At 34.5% G+C, this 18549-nt stretch overlaps 1 protein-coding gene across 2 annotated transcripts in view; it reads left to right on the top strand.

Annotated features, from left to right (window-relative positions):
- The window catches only part of LOC138695801 (nucleolar protein 4-like), a 927536-nt gene that overhangs the window by 708640 nt on the left and 200347 nt on the right, over positions 1–18549 (top strand). The window lies entirely within an intron of this gene.

Here is an 18549-nt window from a genome sequence, read left to right as displayed (position 1 = left end):
TGCACTTATTGATTTTTGTTGTATATGTGGCGTTCAGGTTCATATTTAAACACTGGCTACATATTTAATGATTCGTGCATCAATGTATTACATCACGTAGCTATTGTGACTTTGTTCTTTGCTAATAAATCTTGCTTTGTCCATTTTTCTGCTTCTTCATCTGCTCTTTATCTTCAACTTCGCTTCTTTTCCTTCATTGAACCACCTTGTGTCCATATAAGTTATTGTGAAGTTTCAAGGAAGCCAAATATATTTAGATTTAAGATGTATATTGCTCCCTCGTTGTAGGAGAAAGTTAATGTCTACCTACAGTACTTACATATAACACGCGGAGCAAGTCCCCTGCAATAGGCAAGAATCATGTTTAGGTAGAGCATGAAACTCCAAAAATATTTTTATTTTTATTTTATTTATTTATTTATTTAATGCAGGGCTATAGAGTTTATCTTTAGCCGTGATAATGGCAGTGTAGGACTAGTAAACAAATATACAAATAAATAAACAAACATTGAGAAGAGTACAAAAATAGTTCATCTCAGCAAGAATAATGGAATATATTTATAACTCCAAAAAATATTATGGACAGTAAAAAAATCGATCGTACAGGAATGGTTATATAATAATTGTTAATTCATTTTTTAAAAAGTGAATCTGATATAACAAATTTTATTTCTTAGAATATACCTACCTATAAAATAAAGTAATAAGTAAGTAAATAAACAAATAAATAAATATTACCTTAAACTCTCCAGCAATATTCTTAATATTTTCGCCGTTTTTAAGGCGTTGAATAATATTTACTTTGTGAGAAATACTCAGACGTGAACGTGTTCGCGACTTGATGCCTTACCAATATACGGGGGCCTGGATTCTCTTCACAATAATAGACCACGTTGTACTGTTTTGCTACTTTCTTTAGGCTCAAACGCATTCTACTAAATAAACGCAGCAGTATACCTCATTAGGGATATCAGAACTCTCCGTAGGGTATGTAAGTAGATAACTTTAAAAACAACAGTAACTAATTCGGCCTTAAAACATTTAAGAATCCCTGTCAACATAAAATTTCTTCCTGAATACCAAACACACAGCTAATTACTAACAAGAAATCAGAAATCAGAAATTGCTAAGTGGTATTTTACTCGAAACAAACTAAGAGAACATACTTGTTCTCTAAAAGGTATTTTTATTAAAGGAACGAATTTAACAAAACTTAATTGCAAGAAGTGATGAGTGTATCGCTTTCCCCTTGGCACAGACAGGAGTGGAGGTACTTGCTTGAGGAATTCGTTCCGACACAAACTGCACAGTGTCAGTTTCCCATGCTCGATCTGTCACAGCTTCTGTTTCAATACGTTCGCTTTCACATTTGCTTGGAACGTTCTGCTTTGCCAAACACCGCGATATGCTCTGTTGATCGTGTGGCGGCCACTGGTTCGATACTTGTGGGCAGCGAATCGCTGTTAGCACTGAATTAATTTATTGCAGAGATGGGCAACTTAATTATCCTGTGTTTGTCTCCTTAGTGGGGCAACAAGTGGTTACGATACGAGGTGGAGAATAGTGCATTTGACTTCAGAATATGTAAATTTCTCTCTCTTCACCATTTCTTACACGATTCCATTTTTTTAATACTCATCACTGGACAGTGGATATGGGATTTATTTATTTATTTATTTATTTATTTATTTATTTATTTATTTATTTATTTATTTATTTATTTATTTATTTATTTATTTATTTGGTTATTTATTTATGTATTTATTTATTTATCTGGTTATTTATTTATGTATTTATTTATTTTGTTATTTATTTATGTATTTTTTATTTGGTTATTTATGTATTTTGCTAAAAACCCTTCACCGTAAAAAACAGCTTGTTACGAATCCTTCAAATAAGCTTCGGAATGGGACTGATTCTCTGGCACGACCACAGCAAAGGAATAAGGTTTTGAGATTTGGTAGGAGGGATAAAGTTACAGGAGAATGGAGAAAGTTACACAACACAGAACTGCACGCATTGTATTCTTCACCTGACATAATTAGGAACATTAAATCCAGACGTTTGAGATGGGCAGGGCACGTAGCACGTATGGGCGAATCCAGAAATGCACATAGAGTGGTAGTTGGGAGGCCGGAGGGAAAAAGACCTTTAGGGAGGCCGAGACGTAGATGGGATGATAATATTAAAATGGATTTGAGGGAGGTGGGGTGTGATGATAGAGACTGGATTAATCTTGCTCAGGATAGGGACCAATGGCGGGCTTATGTGAGGGCGGCAATGAACCTCTGGGTTCCCTAAAAGTCAGTAAGTATTTGGTTATTTATTTATTTATTTACTTATTTATTTATTTATTTATTTATTTGGTTATTTATTTATTTGGTTATTTATTTATTTGGTTATTTATTTATTTGGTTATTTATTTATTTGGTTATTTATTTATTTATTTGGTTATTTATTTATTTATTTATTTATTTATTTATTTGGTTATTTATTTATTTATTTATTTGGTTATTTATTTATTTATTTGGTTATTTATTTATTTATTTGGTTATTTATTTATTTATTTATTTATTTGGTTATTTATTTATTTATTTGGTTATTTATTTATTTATTTGGTTATTATTTATTTATTTATTTGGTTATTTATTTATTTGGTTATTTATTTGGTTATTTATTTATTTATTTGGTTATTTATTTATTTGGTTATTTATTTATGTATTTATTTATTTGGTTATTTATTTATGTATTTATTTATGTATGTATTTAATTTATTTATTTATTTATTTGGTTATTTATTTATTTATTTGGTTATTTATTTATGTATTTATTTATTTGGTTATTTATTTATGTATTTATTTATGTATGTATTTAATTTATTTATTTATTTATTTGGTTATTTATTTATTTGGTTATTTATTTATTTGGTTATTTATTTATTTGGTTATTTATTTATTTATGTATTTATTTGGTTATTTATTTATTTATGTATTTATTTTTTGGTTATTTATTTATGTATTTATTTATGTATGTATTTAATTTATTTATTTATTTATTTATCCATATAATGTATGACACGTGGTATATTTTATATTTTGGACGAAGCTATGCTGTGGTAACTCATCAATGTACCTGTTCCTACCGACAACGAATTCCCGAATAAGAGAGTGATTCTTTGTCCGGCAAGTCACGCCCGACTCTATCCTTCACAGTTCCTCCACATGTCAACTGATACAACAAATCAATCACATAAACTTGTGTAATTTGTGTGTTAAATCGCAATAAATGCTGCACGTCTGTTGACAGACAACATTAACGGCCATTTTTGTGTAACTATTCCACGGCAAAGTAATGGGCCGAGCATTGCAAACAGCCTGGAGGTCAGAGTTTGGACGGGTCCGGTTCAGATAGGATAACGCTGGAGGCCAAACAATTCCATGCATCATGCGTTTCAACGTCAGCACGGGGGCGGTGGGAGGTTTACGGGGGACGGGGGGTGGATGTTACCTGCACAAACAAGTGGGATCACAAATTCAGCGCTTCCGAGCACTCCAACTTATTAATCCGGATTTTATTTTTAAAAATGTCACTTTTTATGTAGAACTATATGAAAGTGTACGCATCACAGCAACAATCCTGGCGCATGCAGTGTCCATTCTGCAGCTATGCGTTAGTACAAAAACAGTTGAATAACGATAACAACTTTTTCTCCCGTTGTTGAATGCCCTTGCGTTAAAAGTACGTTAGTTTGGTATTAAAAACTGTATATTTGTAATTCAGAAAAAAAAAAGAAAACTTTTTGTAATCTTATAGACCTAGGCCTAATTTATTTATATTGAAATTTCTGCGCAATTCTTTTGTTTACATATGCCATCGTACCTATAGCTTTCCCCGAGATTTTCCTTAAGGCTGGTTCACAATAAACTGGAAACGAGAATCGGAACGGAAACGGTAAAATTTGTAAAACTGTATACATTTGAATGTGAGCATTCACAATTAACGAAAAGCTTTCCGGAGCCCAGGATCGGGAACGAAGAGTTGGCCAAGTTTCAACTTTGGCGTTCACGTTTCCGATCACAGCCCACTAGATTCATTCTATTGCCATCTAAAAGCTATTTTGTCGTCGTATATTTTGTAGCAAGAAGACCGTGACATAACCTATGCATTATTTTGTTCTGTGCTGTGCATCATGGAGCAAGTTTTATTTGATGAGATTCTAATATTGAGTGTTGAGAAAAATTCTCACGTTTACGATAAGCGGCGCGACTCGTATAAAGATGAGAAAATGAAGAAGAATACGTGGCTTTCAATAACTGCATCTTTGAACACCGATCGTAAGTGAATCACATTTTATTACTGTATTGGTTGTATTACACACTACATATTCATGCTCCAATTCAATAACTACTGTTGTGTTCATTTTTGTTCTATTACAAATGTTTCTTCTCTAATTATTTTACGTTATGGTAGACTTAAAATAGGTTGTGATAATAAAGATGCATGGGCATATTTATAGTGCCGTACCTAATGAAATGTTTCAGATGAAATTTCGAAGTTTGTTAACCTGTGTTTATGTTGGCTGTCTTGTACTCATGAGAGAACGCCATTGGTTAATTATACACAAATAACATCAGAATGCGTAATATCGACTTTACATATCGTTATTGACATGCATATCGATATGCATTGTCGACTACGTTCTCAGTTTATTGTGAATCAAAAATTTTCATATTCACGTCCTCTGCTTCTCGTTTTCATTCTGGTTCTCGTTCCCGGTTTATTGTGAACCAGCCTTAAGGCGTTAAAACCCGAGTCACACGGGGATAGTTTACAGGAGTCAAGTGCTTGAAGCCTCTAAATTTGATGCAATATTTGTGATCACACGGAGATATTAAACTTGAAACCATGCTTGAAAAAAAGCGCGCGCTGAATGTTGTATTCGTAATGGTGTTTGAATTCTTGTATTCTGTTATAGTTAATAAAAATCAATAGTGAACTAGCATTTTTAGTTTGTTGAAGCTGAAGATGCCACCAGCACATATTCAAGCATGTGTGCAGCTAATTGGCGCCTTGTTATTGTATGAATTACAAAATATTCTTGAAAAAAAGGAAAAGAGAACATGGGTTAAGAAATGGATTCAACTAATAGCATAGCAACTTATTTGAAGATTGACATGTTATTATTTTTCATTAATGATAATAATGATAATAATAATAACAATAATAATAATAATAATAATAATAATAATCTCTCTGTACCTTAGTTTAACCTCTCTCTTTTAGGCTAATTTACACGACCCACGCCACACGGGCCTTACAGGGCCGCGACCTATCGGGAGAGGAATTAGGCTATTGGATCACATACATACTTTTTTGACCACACAAGGACATGGAGGGCCTCCCCGGATGAGGGATCAGCTCTATATACTTACTTACTTACTGGCTTTTAAGGAACCCGGAAGTTCATTGCCGCCCTCACTTAAGCCCGCCATTGGTCCCTATCCTGAGCAAGATTAATCCATTCTCTATCATCATATCCCACCTCCCTCAAATCCATTTTAATATTATCTTCCCATCTACGTCTCGGTCTCCCTAAAGGTCTTTTTCCCTCCGGCCTCCCAACTAACACTCTATATGCATTTCTGTATTCGCCCAAACGTGCTACATGCCCTGCCCATTTCAAACGTCTGGATTTAATGTTCCTAATTATGTCAGGTGAAGAATACAATGCGTGCAGTTCTGCGTTATGTAACTTTCTCCATGCTCCTGTAACTTCAGCCCTCTTAGCCCCAAATATTTTCCTAAGCACCTTATTTTGAAATACCCTTAACCTATGTTCCTCTCTCAAAGTGAGAGTCCAAGTTTCACAACCATAAAGAACAACCGGTAATATAACTGTTTTATAAATTCTAACTTTCAGAGTTTTTGACAACAGACTAGATGATAAAAGCTTTTCAACCGAATCATAACAGGCATTTCCCATATTTATTCTGTGTTTAATTTCCTCCCGAATAATAATAATAATAATAATAATAATAATAATAATAATAATAATAATAATAATAATAATAATGTAAATCATGATCCTCACCGAGGATTTCGGTTACCAGCCGCTACTGCCTAGATCAATTATTGTTAGTCCATCACTAATTCCACTTGGATTCAGCGGGATTTGAATCTGGATCGCCGACGTGGAAATCCGACGCTCTATCCAGATAACAGCGCTTCTTTTTTTAAGGAATACTGTATGCATTTTCTAAACTTTCCTCATTTTATTAAATTGAATAGATACTGTATAAACTATACGAAGATCGTATCCGTAACACATGGAGTAGTAGCTGTTTGACCACACAGTACATGGTCAAGGATGTCCTATTTTTTTTGCGCCAGAGGTCAGCAGTGTAAGTCACCCGTCCGAATTCCCTTCCTTTTTTTGGCGTTGGGACGAGGATCTGACATCGCCATGACATTAAGTTTCTTCTTTCTTCGGTCCAACTGATAACGTATCGTATTATTGCCCCTGTGGACATATACAGTGTGTTTGAAATTAAGTTCACTAGAACGAAGTCTTATTTTTATGTGTTGAAATATAGGATACATCCTGTTGTGTAAATATTTGTAAGAGAAAGATCTCATTCATTCAAAAATTTGATAGGCCTATGAACAAATAAATGTAACTTTTCGTTCTGAAAAGGAATTTCAAAATGTTACAATTGTTCGGTTCAAATTTCAGTACACTTGAAGGACAAAACCAAATTCTTTCAATAATTTATTGTCATAATATTCTGCTCTCATAAATTGACTGAGCATATTGGGAATTGAAGCGTTCAGAGCCATAGTGGGCCAAGCGCCTTTTATTAAAAACTGAGAAAGCAAGGGTTAACGTTAAGTAAATACCATAATTTAATTAAAATTGATATATCATTAGTTTCACTGTGCATACTTTATATTACTTTCTATATGTTTCGTTAAATTATGGTAATCAGTTAATTTTAACTCTTGTTTTCTCCGTTTTTAATAAATGGCGCTTGGCCCACTATGGCTGTGAACCCTTCAATTAAATTAATGGCTTTTCCAAAACATGCTATGAAATGTTTAATATAAAACAATTTTTATCTCGAAAAGGAAGCAAAATTATACTAGGGCATAAGAAAAGTAATTGCAACATAGTTACTATTTCGCACTAAATTTATTTAGGTTACTTTTGACATTACGTAATTCAAATATAGTCTCCTGCCATGTCAACAATACGTTGCCAAATTATTGAAAGACGGCGGACTCCATCTGCAGCAGCATTTCTGGATATCTGTCCCACTGCTCAATCTAAGGCTCCTCGGATGTCAACTCTTGATTGAAAGCGAATACCTCGCTTCCACCCAACTTGCAATAATTCAGTATGGTAGGACTTCTCTCCCACAGCCTTCTTGTAATGCCCTAAAGCACTTAGTTGCATGTTTTTTTCTTGCAACTTGGATTTTTATGAAGCATCTTTGTTCGTGTCTTTAGGGCTGTATTGTTTGCTACAAATCACAAGTAGTCACTATATTTACAAAATATGGCTACTTCGAGATTTTCAGTATCGAAAATTTATTAAACAATTTATTTGTTCTATTACGTTGTCCAAGATTTCAATTATCACCGCTAGGAACACTGATTTATAGCATTGTTGCCATTACTTATCGAATGTCCTATAGTCGCGACGCTGTTATTCCCGGCATGACTCCTCCTCTTTGCTTACGTCTTACGAAGTGAAGGCTCTATAAAGTCTAGGTAGAGCTGAGACGAGATGTTATGGCACCAACCTGCGCGAAGTTTTGAATTGTCGGCCAGCAGGGTAGAGGAGTGGGGGTTGTTTGGGTTACGGTTCTCAAGCTCAGAGCGGCAGGCATATCCGTTTCATCTCTTTCCAAAAACATTCGACTTACCTTAGTATCACCACTTTCCTACTCAAGAGTCCGAAGGTACCTAATGGAATTACGCCCGCTATTCCATCTTTATATTCTTATTCTCAGTCCGAATCAGACGACTGATCTGTGCTGGAATCAGATGTCCCTAAGTTTATGGAAATGTTCTCCAAAATACTGTCCTTCACGTGTTCAATTTCAATGTAATTATTCTCTACTTTCTTCACATAAACACTGATATCCATTCTTGGAAGAAGCGATTGCAGAGTCGGCCTCTGCTTATGCGTAGCGTAGAAATTATAAATGAGTCTTCTTATGACTTCCTCATCAAAACTATCTACAGCTGCAACAATCTTCTTCTTCGGCTGTGATTTTTCCGGACTGGAGAAAGATCTGCTGTACCTGCCTCAATATTTGTCCCTTCTTTCCTGATTCTTGCCAAGGTTCGCTTTGAAATACCAGTGGCAGCCAGTACTCTTGCACACACGCTTTTCAATGGAATTGGTATTCCATTTACAGCCTCTTCTGACATGGATTTCCATACATTGTATGCTATTTCATGTCCTTGACTATGAACTACTCTATGATTTCACACCTTAGACAATGCCATAATGAGGGCGCTCTGAAGGACAATGTTTTCAGTATTAGCAATAGCGGTAGTAGCAGAACGATCTGAACACTCGGAATGCTAGTAACCAACTAACCCAACACCCCTCCAGTTTAGTGTGAGGGCGAGTCCAAGCAAACGAACTAAAATTCGTCCCTCGCGCCGGTGCCATAACTTCTCGTCCGGGCTCTAGGTAGTATCATTCGCCATTTTTGTTCTTTCGTTGTCGAGCTACCACACGGGGAATCTATTTGCCATCCGTTAAACATTATCATGTCGTAGCTCCTATGATAATAAATCAAACGCACTGTAATTCAGCAAATAATTGAGCGGCAAATAACGTCCTCGTGTGCTTTCTGCGAACGCCAACGAAAGAGCCAAAATGGTGGGCGATTATATTAAGTATTTATCGAGCCTTAAGAAATGAATAACGTCTTCCTCAGCGAATCACAAGACGCACACGTTTAAATGTAGCCAACCTGCAACGCGATTGGCTGCCGGAAATTAGAGCACAGGACTATAGTATTGAACTTTTTTGTTTGAAATATCTCAAAGAATAACCTCCTGAAATTAATGACATTATTTACGATTTATCCTGTATATAAATTTTTGTTGACAATTTTCTCAAATTAAATCCGAGATAGGTAATTTATATTATATGTTAGGCCTATTTCTTTTAAATCCAAGAACTTGATTGTAAAATTATACGTATGAAATATGAATTCATAAATGTGTATCGTGTGCACCACAACTTGGACGCTGCACCTTCTGTTCCTCGTAGGATTCGGCCGCTGTGCTGGTGTTGCGAACGTCTTGGTAAATGTTTCAATTAGTCTTTGTCACCGCTATGAACACCTGACAGACAGTTGACAAGCTACTTGCATTACGCAACTGGTGACAGGTACGCCTACAGCCAAACTTTATTTGCATATTCTCATGACGACCCCTGCTTCCTCGTTTTGGTAGCCAGTTGTTAACTAAATCGATCGGGTTGTCGTATTGGGTTCAAATCCTGACCTGTCAACAGCGTAAAGTTTTGCACGTTTGCATTCAGTGTTATCTCAGGTGGAACGACAAGGCCGAACCGACCCCACGTAACAGGAGTCCGATAAATACAGGGCATATCAAAAGTCCGGTAACACTTAAATAATATATTACACAAAAACTGCTAATGATAGCACTTTCAAACACACGTCAGTTAAAGTCAAACTCTCAAAGTTCGTTTTACACCTTACAGAGATTCAATGTGTGAACCACGAGTGACTCGGCAGATGTCCAAACGATAATCAAACTCTTCCCATACCCTTTTCAACATATCCTCTGTGACCGTGGCGGCAGCTTCTCGAATTCTGGTTTTTAGTTCCTCTAAATCACGTGGCAAAGGCGGTACAAACACATGGTCCTTTAGATACCCCCATAGAAAAAAGTCACATGCAGTCATATCGGGTGACCTTGGTGGCCATGTCATGAAACATCTGTCCCTTACTCCAGCACGTCCTATCCAACGATCAGACATCTCCGTATTCAGGTAAGCACGAACTGCATTGTGGAAATGTGGCCAATTAAATCTAGAGATTTGTATGATATTTTTTTGGTCCTAGAGCCTATAAACGTTTTTTTAGGCCCACAAAGATATAATGGATTGCAATACATATTTCGTATCAACTGGATAAATTGAAGAATTGTGGACTTTTTTTTATATGAATCTTTAAAAAAAAAACTGTTCTCCTTAATGCCACAACAGAAAATATGAGCTAAATAAAAGAATTATGACTTCGTACTTTGAACCTAAAACATATTAAAATATTTATCTCATCAATTTTTACCGAAAAATGTATCACACATAAAAAACTTTTACCGATATTTTTTTCCTTGCATAAAGATTTATTCATTTATTAATAGCGTATCAATTGTCATCAACTTTATTAATGTATCAGCAGAAAAAGAAAAAAAAGACGACTGTGGCTATAAACAAAACAAATCAGATTATGATCTGTAATCCGTGGCAAAACATTACATTTATAATGGGGAGTGCAGGTGAACCTATTAACGCTATCGCGTGGGTCCCGCCTGTAATGGTGACGCTACATTGTGACCTGCAGTCTGAGTGATTTTTATTATGGACTAGGTGCAATACATTAGGGACGCGTGATGTGTAATGATGGTTTTCGATGCCTCATTTCCAGCTCTAGAACAAACAGTTCTCCATGTTTCATTGTTTAGCTGCATGGGGGGAATTTTCAGCCTGTTTGAATTGACAGTCTTCCCTAGGGATAAGCGTAATGACGGACTCGCATTTATGCAAGTTCTTTCACTTTCGCTATCTCAACCGTTTGTTATGGAGAAAAATGTTTTAAGGTATGAAAGCTGTAGACTTTTATTTTTATCGATTATTATTATTATTATTATTATTATTATTATTATTATTATTTATATTGAAGTAAATTTATCGTTACCGGAGCACTCTCTAATCAGTTCTTATTTAAATTATTCTCAAGGTGATTATCTGAATCTTTATTATATTCTATGCAATTATGATTAAAACAGCATATATCAGACTACTGAGGTAAACACTGCTGCAAATTCCTTGTCTCAAATTATAAGCAATGTTATATCTCTTTGTGTCCCTGTCACCTTTGTTAAAAATCTCACTATCCTAAATGGTTTTCAAACGAATTAAGTCAGCTTATTAAGAAAAAAAATAAAGCTCGTAAAAATTACAAAAAATATAAAACTGATCATCATTATCAATTTTTTTCTAATTTTAGAAAACAAGTCAAAGCCATGATTAAATCCGATAAATTCAAATGGTTACAATCAATTGATGATAACCTAAATCATGAACCAAATAGATTTTGGAAATACGTAGAAACGTTTCGAAAAACTAATAGCAATCCCACAGAATTAATAATAAATGGCGTTCACATCACAGATGAAAAAGAAATTGCAAATGCATTTGCTAGTCAATTTAAATCTGTTCAACAAAATTGTAACTCTAATTTCATTACTTGTGATTCTAATATTACTGACTGTTTGGCCCTGACTAAAATTACATTCGATGATGTAACTAAAGCTATTAAAAAGCTAAAGCCTAATAAATTTAAAGGTACAGATAGCATTCCTAATTTTATAATCAAAGGTTGCTCTAATATTCTCATATCCGTTTTAACTTTTTTATTCAATCTTAGTTTAAAAACAGGAATTTACCCATGACTTTGGAAGGAAGCATCCATTATTCCAGTTTTCAAAAATGGTAATAAAAACAGTGTTACTAATTATAGACCCATTTCTATCCTAAACAATTTTTCTAAAATTTTTGAAAAAAATTATTCATAAACACATTTCATTTTATGTCAAAAATAAGATCAATTCGGCCCAACATGGATTTACAAGAGGGAAATCTACTACGACTACTAATTTAGTTTCCTATCTGAATCTTATAATGCCTATAGTTGAAAATCAAGGTCAAATTGACTCAATTTATTTTGATTTTAGCAAAGCGTTTGATGTTGTTCCTCACAAAATTTTATTAAATAAATTAAGTAATTTTGGTCTCTCCACTAACTACGTGAACTGGTTTGAAAATTATTTAACAGATTGCGTTCGACTAGGTAATTTTCTCTCGGTTCCATTTAATAGTTTATGTGGAGACCCTCAAGGGCCTACATTGAGACCTCTCTTATTTTTATTATTTATAAATGACATAAGTAAAAGAATAAGTTCTAGTTGCTTTTATTTGCGGATGATCTCAAAATCTTTCGTAAAATTAATAGTTTGCCTAATTGTCAAATTCTTCAAAATGATATTAATTCAATTGCACTATGGTCTGCTGAAAATGGAATGAACATTAATCAATCCAAAAGTTTTGTTATTTTCTTCTTACAGGAAACTACTTCCCTAAAATTTAATTATTCTCTTAATAATGGCATAGTTACTAGGAAATATTTTACTAGAGATCTTGATGTCTTACTTGATTCTAAATTATATTTCCATGATCATGTGCAATATATTTATATCCATTCATTAAGAATGCTTGGTCTAATGAGATCTATAACTTTCTTTTTCTACTCCTTTGTGTCTATTAATTTTATACTATACGTTGGTTAGATCCAAGCTTGAATATGCATCTGTTGTATGGAACTCCATTACTTCCACTGACTCGGCTAAATTTGAGAATATTCAAAGAAAATGTATTTCCTTGTTCTCTTATAGATTTTTACCTAATTCTGATGATTATAAATATGAGATTAACTGCAAATATTTTAATTGCTGTAGTTTATTTGCCAAGCGTCAAGGTCTTGATTATTTATTTTTTGTGAAGTCATTAAGGGTGACATTGATTGTGAATCCTTCCTAAGCAATATCAGTCTTCGTATTCCTGCTAAGGACTTAAGATTTCTCGCTTTCTCCGGTCTGCATGCTAATTTGCATGAATTGAACTTGGATCCATTTAATGTGTATTATATACTTTTGGAGTTTTATATCGGTTATTAATTTATTTATGTCTTTTGTTTAGATATGTATTATAATATTATTCTCGTTATCTTTTACATCATTTGTATTATATTCATTTATATGATTACATCCTTTCATTTTCCATAACAATTATTTTTAATTGGCATTATTTTAATAATTATTTCTATGTAATTGTCATATGCTGAACTGTTATTGGCCCCTGGCTGTTGTACAGCACATTAAATATTAGTAAATAGATAAATAAATTCCTATCATTATCTTTCATTATTAGATAAATTCAGAATACATGACATCATTTATTTCTTCCCTGTAAAATTTTGGATTAATATATCCTGGTTTATATGCCACACACAATAATACTATAGTAATAATAATGATGTTCGTTAAGATTTTGTTCATTATAATTTTAAAGACTATACTTTAGAATACATTAGCTGGAAAACTTTCTTGTCTTTTGTTTACATTGTATCTGACGAAAGAAAAACGAGACGCCATTCTCATAAATCCAGGTACTCAAAACTTTGCTCTTCAACCTCCACGTTTAACGAATCAAAAACTTGTTTACAGGCTCGAATTGCTTCGACTGAAACGTTTTCGTTTGTTTTTCTGTTGACTTTTAAATACATTACGTCACCCATAGTAGTTTTACGATGATGCTTATACCCCTTCCCTTCCCCTTTCCCCCCTCCAACTACCATAAAACATTTGTTAAAAAGACGTCCTTTCCAGTTATGTAACCTTCATGGGATGTGTGTGTGTGTGTGTGGTTTTTTATGCCCTTCCTATAATTAGACAGTGGTTTCACCGCGCATAATTCTATAGGGTTATGAGGGCCCCCACCCAAAACGTTTTTTTTAGGAACTTGTTTAAAGGTCAGCTTCATGTTTTGAAAGCCATTTGGCGGGTGTCGACTGCACAAAAGAGGAAGATCTGCTGATCGTGGGCGGCGCAATACGGGACAGAGAGCGTGCTGTGTTATTTCTCCGCACTATCTCCCTCTGTACTTTGGACTGTGAGCGTCTCTGCGGTATCTCTGGTTGCCAAAAAGGTCACCTCCGTGTCCTCAAGTACTGATACAGTTGCAGTTGGTCAGTTATGCAGTCGGGGTCACGCGTCTGGCATGTCACTGAGAGAATCGCTTTGTGCAGTTTCGATATGTAGGCTCTTCATGAATATTTTCGTGCCCCTAATTCCTGCATGAGTATAGTGATAGCGGAGAAAACAGAAACATGTAAAGAAAACTTAAGAACGTCTTTGTTCCAGAAATATTTTAATATGGATATAGCATATCGGGTGTGGGAATTGGATTCATCACTTGACACACCTTTCCATCTTCTTATCTCACTTCCCATTTTCCTCACCTTACTTAATCCTGTCATCCTGCTTCTTATTCACATCTTTCATCGCTTGATATTCCTTCCCATTTTTTTCCTGCTTCTTATCCTCATATTAATCCTCTTGCCCTACTTTTTATTCTCATCGTACTTAATTCTTTCATTCTACCTCTTGTCCTCTTACTTAATCCTCATGTCATGCTTCTTATCTTGATCTTACTTAATCCTCTCGTCATACTTCTTAACCTTATCTTAATCCTCTCGTCATGCTACTTATCCTGATCTTACTTAATCCTCTCGTCATACTTCTTAACCTTATCTTACTTAATCCTCTCGTCATGCTTCTTATCTTTATCTTAATTAATCCTCTCGTCATGCTTATTCTGTTCTTACTTAATCCTCTCGTCATGCTTATTCTGTTCTCACTTAATCCTCACGTCATGCTTCTTACCCTGATTGTACTTAATCCTCTTGTCATGCCTCTTACTTAATCCTCATGTCATGCTTCTTATCTTGATCTTACTTAATCCTCTCGTCATGCTTATTCTGTTCTTACTTAATCCTCTCGTCATGCTTCTTAATCTGATCTCATTTAATGCTCTCGTCATGCTTTTTATCCTTATCTTACTTAATCCTCTCGTCATGCTTTTTATCCTTATCTTACTTAATGCTCTCGTCATGCGTTTTATCCTTATCTTACTTAATCCTCTCGTCATGCTTTTTATCCTTATCTTAATGCTCTCGTCATGCTTTTTATCCTTATCTTACTTAATCCTCTCGTCATGCTTTTTATCCTTATCTTACTTAATCCTCTCGTCATGCTTATTCTGTTCTTACTTAATCCTCTCGTCATGCTTCTTAATCTGATCTCATTTAATGCTCTCGTCATGCTTTTTATCCTTATCTTACTTAATCCTCTCGTCATGCTTTTTATCCTTATCTTACTTAATCCTCTCGTCATGCTTTTTATCCTTATCTTACTTAATGCTCTCGTCATACGTTTTATCCTTATCTTACTTAATCCTCTCGTCATGCTTTTTATCCTTATCTTACTTAATGCTCTCGTCATGCTTTTTATCCTTATCTTACTTAATCCTCTCGTCATGCTTTTTATCCTTATCTTACTTAATGCTCTCGTCATGCTTTTCATCCTTATCTTACTTAATCCTCTCGTCATACTTCTTAATCTGATCTTATCTAATGCTCTCGTCATGCTTTTTATCCTTATCTTACTTAATGCTCTCGTCATGCTTTTTATCCTTATCTTACTTAATGCTCTCGTCATGCTTTTTATCCTTATCTTACTTAATGCTCTCGTCATGCTTTTTATCCTTATCTTACTTAATGCTCTCGTCATGCTTTTTATCCTTATCTTACTTAATCCTCTCGTCATGCTTCTTAATCTGATCTTATTTAATGCTCTCGTCATGCTTTTTATCCTTATCGTACTTAATCCTCTTGTCATGCTTCTTATCCTGATCTTACTTAATCCTCTCGTCATGCTTTTTATCCTTATCTTACTTAATACTCTCGTCAGGCTTTTTATCCTTATTTTAATCCTTTCGTCATGCTTCTTATCCTGGTCTTACTTAATCCTCTCGTTATGCTTTTTATCCTTATCTTACTTAATACTCTCGTCATGCTTTTTATCCTTATTTTAATCCTTTCGTCATGCTTCTTATCCTGATCTTACTTAATCCTCTCGTCATGCTTTGTATCCTTATCTTACTTAATACTCTCGTCACGCTTTTTATCCTTATTTTAATCCTTTCGTCATGCTTCTTATCCTGATCTTACTTAATCCTCTCGTCATGCTTTTTATCCTTATCTTACTTAATACTCTCGTCATGCTTTTTATCCTTATTTTAATCCTTTCGTCATGCTTCTTATCCTGATCTTACTTAATCCTCTCGTCATGCTTTTTATCCTTATCTTACTTAATACTCTCGTCATGCTTTTTATCCTTATTTTAATCCTTTCGTCATGCTTCTTATCCTGATCTTACTTAATCCTCTCGTCATGCTTCTTATCATTATCTTACTTAATCCTCTTGCATTGCTTCTTATCTTCATCTTTATTCTCTCCGCAAGATTCTTATCTTCATCTTCATTCTCTCGTCATGCTTCTTATCCTTATCTTACTTAATCCTCTCATTCTACTTCTTGTTCTTGTCTTACTTAATTTTTTCATCCTGCGTCTTACCTCAACTTTCATATATTATTCTTGCCGTTCTCGTCATCATCTTGGATCTCCTCATATTCCTCATCATCGTCTTTCTCTTGTTTTTCATTGTTTCTTCTTACCTCTATAACCTGTTTCTAACCATTCAACTTTTCCTCGTCTTAGTTCATTTTCGCCACCATTTTTTCATTCTTGTTGTTTTGCTTTTTATTTCCTGTTTCTCTACGCCTTTCCTTCTATGAAATGCTCTTCTGTTTAAGGTACAGGTAATAAATTTGTTTTGTGTGCTAACTGATGTGTTGTGTACTACTTATGTAAGATTTCGGTTTGAAATTGGACAGTGTTGAGAGTTCTCTCTTGTGTCATATAAAACTTGATCTGACGAGCTTATGCTATGTCAGTGATGTCAAAGCCAGCGCATTTTTCTGATCTTGACGTCGTGCGCGGGCATCAAGCGCTAAGTACGGAAAGAGGAAGGGTTGTGTATATGAATAAGCAGCCTGTTGAATTAAGAAAACAGTGGTGCACAAACTTCAAACGGAACGTGAAATTTTATGTTGTTATTTTTACTGTATATGGTTTCTTTATGTTTGATATTATCTATATTGTCTGTAAAATACCAATTTCTTAATATTGCACTCGTGTTTTAAATGTTAATAACATAATAAAGAGTTAAGAAGGAATATTCACATAAATTCCATAGTAGTACAACTGTACTGTATTAAGTGGATGAAACACATCATTCATAAAGAAAGTGATATCCCAAAAAAAGAGATTGAGTATGACATGGTAAATTGGAATTGATATTGATGGTATCTTTAGCCTTATAAAAGTAATCAATAAACTAATCAAAACAATATTACAGTACAAAGCAAAGTTACCTAGGTACTGTATCTGTTTTAAGGTGATATTGGCGAGCAACTTCCTATAATCAGAATATTAAATTATTTTCTCGAAATGTACTGAAGCTATAGAGCTGACATTTTTACAACACATGGGCACGTATCTTTTGCTTATGATGTAACAGTAGTTGCTTTGTTAATTCATTTCCTTACAGGCAATTTCCATGCGAATATTTTCAAAATTTTCAATACACTATCTTCAGTAATAGGACGTATTTACGGTATATTAGATTTACGAAAACATTCTGTAAGGCTACTAAATAAATAGGCCTATATCTTAAAATTTCACTTTTCTATAAATAAAAGTTGAGAAAATATTTCTTTTGAATGAAAAAAACCAACTTGTGAAAAATGAGCATTAAAATTAAAACTTACATTCTTATAACGCACTTATACTTCTCAGACAAATCTAAAAATTAACATGGATACAGCTTTAACAAGTTCTCTTCCCTTTATCCATTGAATCAGTGAATATTGCTCGACCAAGCGGCATATACTACCTCTTTCTTCTGTCTCTTCCCTTTCCGCTGTAAAGCGTTCAGGCTCTCCTGAGCTCTAAAGCGCGCGCTTGCTCCTATGGGCATCAATTGACATGACTGTGCTATGTTAAAATATTGTCTCAAGTGGAAGTGGGAAATCCTCTCAACGTGCCGAGAATCGAACCGAGTACTGCCGAGTTCAGGGGAGATTAAACGTACATGTGAAGTTACACATTGCTGCATATCGTCGATCTTGTAAACTTCATGGTTTTACACTTAATTTACAGACATCAAAACAGTTGAGTACTCTCGTGTGGTTACCAGGACAATAAGAGAGCCTAGGAATAAGCGATTAGGGCGAAGGGATAAATCAGAGGTCTGATTAAACGCGTACTCAATCCGTCTGGTCCATTAGCGTGAGAAGTCGAATAGCTGATTTCTATTGATTTTTCTACCTGCCGACGTATGTACAAAACAATTGTTCATTCATAACCGACGCTGAGGGAGGGGAAGGGATGACAATTGTTATTCTAGACATCGGCTGTGAAATCAATGTTTATTTTTAGTTTTGTGCGGGCGTCGTCGATTCGTGATTGATAGCTTCCATAATGAAATGTAATTTTGACAGACGAAACCTGGGAAACTTGTTATTGGTTTCGGGCTAGG

The sequence above is a fragment of the Periplaneta americana genome, chromosome 3, assembly GCF_040183065.1.
Source record: "Periplaneta americana isolate PAMFEO1 chromosome 3, P.americana_PAMFEO1_priV1, whole genome shotgun sequence".
Classification (NCBI taxonomy): Eukaryota; Metazoa; Arthropoda; class Insecta; order Blattodea; family Blattidae; genus Periplaneta; species Periplaneta americana.
The sequence above is the reverse complement of the archived record's forward strand: the minus strand, read 5'-3'. Positions and strand labels throughout refer to the sequence as shown.